This window comes from Miniopterus natalensis, chromosome 11, assembly GCF_054644295.1.
Source record: "Miniopterus natalensis isolate mMinNat1 chromosome 11, mMinNat1.hap1, whole genome shotgun sequence".
NCBI lineage: Eukaryota > Metazoa > Chordata > Mammalia > Chiroptera > Miniopteridae > Miniopterus > Miniopterus natalensis.
Window position 1 is genome coordinate 48930809 of NC_142091.1, and position 6317 is coordinate 48937125.

At 42.2% G+C, this 6317-nt stretch overlaps 1 pseudogene; it reads right to left on the minus strand.

The window, feature by feature from the left end:
- Window positions 1-332: 332 nt before the first annotated feature.
- On the minus strand, window positions 333-2343 carry LOC107546710 (elongation factor 1-alpha 1 pseudogene; annotated as a pseudogene).
- Between the last annotated feature and the right edge of the window lie 3974 nt (window positions 2344-6317).

Sequence of the window (6317 nt, forward strand, 5' to 3'; positions counted from 1 at the left end):
GAGTTTCTCTTACCTGTGTTATGTGCTACTCAAGACCTTTGCCTGTCACTTTCGATGTCATAGCCTTGAGTAGCACTTCTTTCAGCTACATCTTTTTCCACAGCAAGAGATTAGGCCTCCAGTGTTATAGATTCCTTCCTCTGTTCCACTGCTATTTTTCAGAAAAGCTCACCTGAGTCTACAGCAGTTTGACCTGCTTTTCAGATTGCTTGCTTTCTTTTTCTCCCTGGGGTAGGGCTAGTACCATTTGCTGGATTTGGGCATCGGCTTTCCTTTGCTCTCTCACACACTTTCTCTTTGTTTCTCTCTTTGTTTTCTGACCCAGACATGCATTTTTCTTTTTCTTTTTTTTTTCACATTAAACTTTGTTTTAATGGGCCTCAAAATTCTGTGACAGATTTTTGGTCAAGTTGTTTCCATTAAAAAGTAGTGATTTTAAAAACAAATAATGTAAAAACTACCACACACATAAAAAAAAAACAAATGGTCCACAAAAACATTCTCCTTTCCTTCTGAGGGTTTTACGATGCGTTGTAATCATTAACCAGCCTTTTACTCCTAAACTTCAAGGGCCAATTGAGACAAACAGCTCTGAGACGTTCTTCCCACTGATTGAGGCTGGGGGCAGGTACTGGGGGTAATATTCATTCCGCCTCTGAGCTTCCTGGGCTGACGTGGCGACTTCGCCAGCTCCAGCTGCCTTCTTGTGCGCTGCTTTGATGACACCAACAGCAACTGTCTGTCTCACGTCACGAACAGCAGAATGGCCCGGAGGAGGGTCGTCAGAGAAGCTCTCGACGCGCGTGGCCTTGCCAGGCGCCATCCTGACAGTGGCAGCGTCACCAGGTTTCAGACGCTTAGGTCCAGCAGCTTTTCCCCAGAACGACAATCAGTCTTCTCCTTCAGCTCAGCACGTCTGCAGACAAGATGAGCTGTGTGACAGTCCAGCTCAGGTGCATGTCCAGCACTGATCTGGCCTGGATGGTTCAGGACACTCGCCCGGGCTGTGAAGCCAGCTGCTTCCACTGGGGGGTCATGTTTGCTGTCACCAGCCTCACTGCCACACAAACATCTTTGACAGACACGCTCTTGACATTGAAGCCCACATTGTCCCCAGGACGAGCTTCACTCAGAGCTTCATGGTGCATTTCAACAGACTTTGCTTCAGTTGTAACATTGACTGGAGCAAAGGCGACCACCATGCCGGGCTTGAGAACACCAGTCTCCACTCGGCCCACAGGGACAGCACCAATACCACCAATTTTGTAAACACCCTGGAGGGGCAGATGCAGGGGCTCGTCAGTTGGACAAGCTGGCGGTAGGATGCAATCCGGAGCTTCAAGCAGTGTGGTTCCACTGGCATTGCCATCTTTATGGGTGACTTTCCATCCCTTGAACCAAGGCATATTAGTATTTGGCTCCAGCCTGTTGTCACTGTTCCAACCAGAAATTGGCACAAATTCTACTGTGTCAGGGTTGTAGCCAATTTTCTTAATGTAGGTGCTGACTTCTTTAACAATTTTCTTGTATCTCTTCTGGCTGTAGGGTGGCTCAGTGGAATCCATTTTGTTACCACCAAGCCAGTGTGTAAGCCAGAAGGGCATGCTCACGGGTCTGCCCATTCTTGGAGATGCCTCCTTCAAACTCACCACCAGCAGCAACAATCGTGACAGCACAGTTAGCCTAAGGTGTGCCTGTGATCATGTTTTTGATGAAGTCTCTGTGATGTGGGGTATCAATGATGGTCCCAAAATACTTTCTGGTCTCAAATTTCCATGGGGAGATATCAATGGTGATATCATGCTCACGTTCAGCTTTCAGTTTTTCCAAGACCCAGGCAGACTTGAAGGAGCCCTTCCCCATCTCAGCAGCCTCCTCAAATATTTCGATGGTTCTTTTGTCGATCCCACCCCACTTGTAGATCAGATGGTGAGTAGTGGCCGACTTGCCGGAGTCTACGTGTCCAAAGACTCATGTTGATATGAGTCTTTTCCTTTCTCATTTTGGGTTTGATTTAGTGGTGGTTTTCACATCACCTGTGTTCTGGCTGCAAACCCTTTGCGAAAAAGCACACATGCATTTTTCTTACATACCCCTCTACGTTCTGCTTTGTTGGGTCTCCATAGTGAGACATATGAAATCTATGTGTTCTGTATTTGCCAAAAGCAAAGAAATGCTCACTTTCATTTCTCTCAGCTGCATAATATTCCCAGGAGACTGTCTCCCAGTAGATCAATATCCAACCCAGTCCTAGACTTGACTTACTGTCTTTTCCCAGCCTTGTAACCACTCTTCTGCTGGCCTCATTGAGAGCAGACTAGCACACATGTGTTTTGCAGGCTGGGATATATGAAAGAGAATGGAGAAGGGGAAAGTAACATCAGTTATATTTGACCTTTGTCATGTGCCTGGTCTTCATCCCAGACTCCCAGTAGATCAATATCCAAAGTAGCTTCTCTCTGCCCTGGGAAGTAGTCAGTGTATACAGGCCAGGAAGATTACTCTACTGGGTGTTCCCCCATATGGAAGGAAATACTGGATTGGGCAGTGTTTCTCCATAAAAGTATGTAAAATACTTAGCACAGTGCCTGAATAGAGTTGAGTACTCAACAAATGTTGACTATTATAAATAAAAGAATAATTTAAAAATTAAGATGAAAATTATTTTCCAGTTCATTATTTACAGGACTAGCTAAAGAAAAAGTGTATTTGATAGACATGGGACAACCAAGCAAAATTTACATTATTGGATTTTTTTTTTCAGAATTTTTTTTCTTTTAAGAATAAAACTCTGCATTAAATTGTCCTTTTAATGATCATGCAGGAACACAACCTGCTTCATACATGGAACCAGCCTCCAGAAAAATGAACACTATTAATTGTCAAGTGCCATTTTTCCCCCTTGGATCTCAGGACAACAGAATTGGATTAATCCCAATCTTTGTTTAGGACACACTCTCCTCATTGGCTCCTGCCTCCATCCTCTCCCTTCCTCCGGGCCCTGCCTTCTCCATAACTTGCTCCCTCGTCCAGGGAATCTTACAATAGCGACATCTCAATGGGAGCGGGACAGAACCTTAGGACTCTCCCGCCGGTCCCCTCCTTCCCCTCCCAGGCGACTGCCCTTACTTGCTGGGCTGAGTTTGAAATTTGAATAACCACTGAAAGTGATAGACCTGCCACATCTGGAGGAAAAAAACCTGCTGTTTCTTTTGGTTTCTCCCAGAATTCCAAGTGTATCCCAAAAGCTCAAAGGCAGGGCGTGGTTTTGACGCAAACTTTGCCCTGTTTGCCAACCTCAGGGAGTCGGGGTCAGCTGGGGGAACGCAACAGAGCCTGACAATAGACGAGCCTAATGCGGTTTGGAGCTTCATTATGAAACTTCTGTGTAGTTCTGCTTTTCACCCAGTTGTGTCATAAGAAAACAACCAAAACATTCATTTCAGTTTTTGCTAACCAGTTTTTAGAACAACACAAACACATATTTAGTATTTAAATATTCTGTATTGTAACTAACAAATTACCATAAGAAGTTGAAAATGCATTATGTACTGACTCACAAGTCAGTTTTAAACGATTTCCTTACTTTCCTTCAATCATAAGTATGATCATGTATATATGTATAAAATATATTCAATATCATAGATCTATGTAAAATATACACCTTAAAAGCACAAACAAATATTGGGACTGTTAATTATTTTATTGTATAAGCTGTTTACATTCATTACAGAAAAATTGGAAAATATAAAAAAATTTGAAAGGAAAAATTATGTATGTGGCAGTTTCTCATTTCATTCTAACAATGAATATTGTGCTAGGTGCTGAGAAAAATACATAGGTGACTAGGGCATGGACTGTACCTGTTAGGAGACAGATACAGATAAAATACAGGTATTTTAAATATTCAATGAAAAGGTTAAGTTTGTCAAGCATCTTCGGTACGCCTGGATCTTCCTGTTACCTTTGACTCAGGCACTTAGAGGTCGGCCCTGTTTACCCAGAGATCATAATGATCTGTGAGTGCCTGGGCAGTGTCATGATTTAACTCGAGGCCCAGTTCCCTTTAGACGTCATGTATCTGCACTTCATTCTTTAGGGAGATAGCATTTGGAAATAAATCTTTCCACTTGTTGCATGGGCTGGGAGGACTTGTTACATGGGTAGAAGGTGATAAAAGGTCAAGTGTTGATAGTGCCCACTGAAGACAAAGAAACTACATGAAAATCGAGGTAGGGAAGGGTCATGGTGTATAGTGTATTAATGACTCATTCCAAATTTCCCAAGATGGACAGTCTCCAAAGCAGGACATTTTTTTCTAAGTTTATTTTGAATAAAATTTTGAAAAGAGGATTTTAATAAAATACAGTTTATTCAGTCACTTTACAACTTTCAACAAGTGTATTAAGTCACATATTGATCATGTGCACAGTCAGGAGTCAAAAATCAACTGGTTTTACTTGTGCTTCATTACGTGCTATTAAGAGTAGACTTCCAGCCCGGCTGATGTGGCTCAGCGGTTGAGCATCGACCTGGGATCCAGGAGATTGTGGTTTGATTCCCAGTCAGGGCACAAGCCCAGGTTGTGGGCTCGATCCCCAGTGGGGGCCGTGCAGGAGGCAGCTGATCAATGACGACTCTCTCATCATTGATGTTTCTATCTCTCTCTCCCTCTCCCTCTCCCTTCCTCTTTCTGAAATCAATAAAGATATATTAAAAAAAAAAAAGTACACTTCCATTGTTTCAGATAACTGTATTTCTAAAATTTCAAAATAATTATGCTGGGAACTATACAAAAGAAGTAGAGTTGCGAGACTCTGTTCCTATGATCCTATGGTCATCTATTTCATATAGCAAGGAACTGGAAGAAATGTATTTAATTTCTTAAGTAAGATGGTTGAGGCAGCCGGATGCAAAGGAGCAACTGGCCATTGTCTAATGCTGGCTCTCTTCCCCTGATGACGCAAAACCAGACAGTCTCTAATACTCCCGTGATGATGTTTTTTACACACTATATGTGCATATCAAACTCCTAACAAAATTGACATTACTTTAATATAATCTATTGCTTTCATTTATCCATCTGTCTACCATCCATTCATCCAGTAAATATTTATTATGTGACTACTATGAGGGAAAGCACTTTGCTGGATGGACACGGCGTTACCAAATGCTTCTGTTGAAGAACAAGCGCGTGTTCCTGAGAGATGAGTGTATGTAATAAAATAAAGCTGCTATGGGAATCTTGGAGTTTGTTTACAAAATTAATGAGCTTAGATCTAAGGAGAAAATGGCACTCCATTTTCAAAACTGAAGTCCGTTTTTTTGTTTTTTGTTTTTTTTTAAAAAAACACTCCTACACTACCATGCAGTTCTGAGTGGTGAGTTTCTATTACTAACGAACAAACGCCAAACCCTTCCCAACGGCAAGGAGCATCAGCAAGGATTACTTGACTCTCATTATTTATTTCATTCTATGTGGAGTCACATTTTCCCCCTTTGTTATTTACAGAGGTTGAGAAACATCTGGTGGCTATAGTTTACCTAGGTTACAAAAAATAAATTGTTGTGCCTGGCCAGACGTGGCTTAGCAGTTGGGCATCAGCCTAGGATCCAGGAGACTGAGGTTCGATTCCCGGTCAGGGCACACGCCCGGGTTGTGGGCTCGATCCCCAGTGGGGGCCTGCAGGAGGCAGCCGATCAATGACTCTCTCATCACTGATGTTTCTATCTCTCTTCCTCTCTCTAAAGTCAATAAAGACATATTTAAAAAATTTTTTTAAATAAAAATAAATAAATAAATAAATAGTTCCCCAAACTGTGTATCTGGCTCCTAAGTCTCTCTTCAGAGTCCCAGTCATCTACTATCCTTTTACAATTAGACATTTCCCCATTAGTGCTCCACAGGCACCACATACTCAATACATAGAAAGCTGAACTCTATGTCATCTTCCATAAACCCGGTCTTCTTGAGGCCTTTCTTGTAATTAATAGTACCACCATTGACCTAGTTTCTCAATCTAGAAATTGGATACTCCTCCAGAGCCTGTCTTTCCTGGCACTCCTCATAGTTATTAGGTCATCAAGCACTGTTAATTTTACCTTCAGAGTAGGTCTAGAATCTTCGCTTCATCATCATGGTCACTGCTTTAGAGCCACTCGCCTTTATCTTTCCTGAACTATCGCAAAGACCTCCAAAATGATCCTCCTGCTTTTGGTCTCTCTACAGTCCAGTCCGCATCTTCTATACTGCCATTCAAATGTTTTTCTAACTAAAATATGCTTATGTCACTCTCTCTCTGAAAGTCTTTGAATGG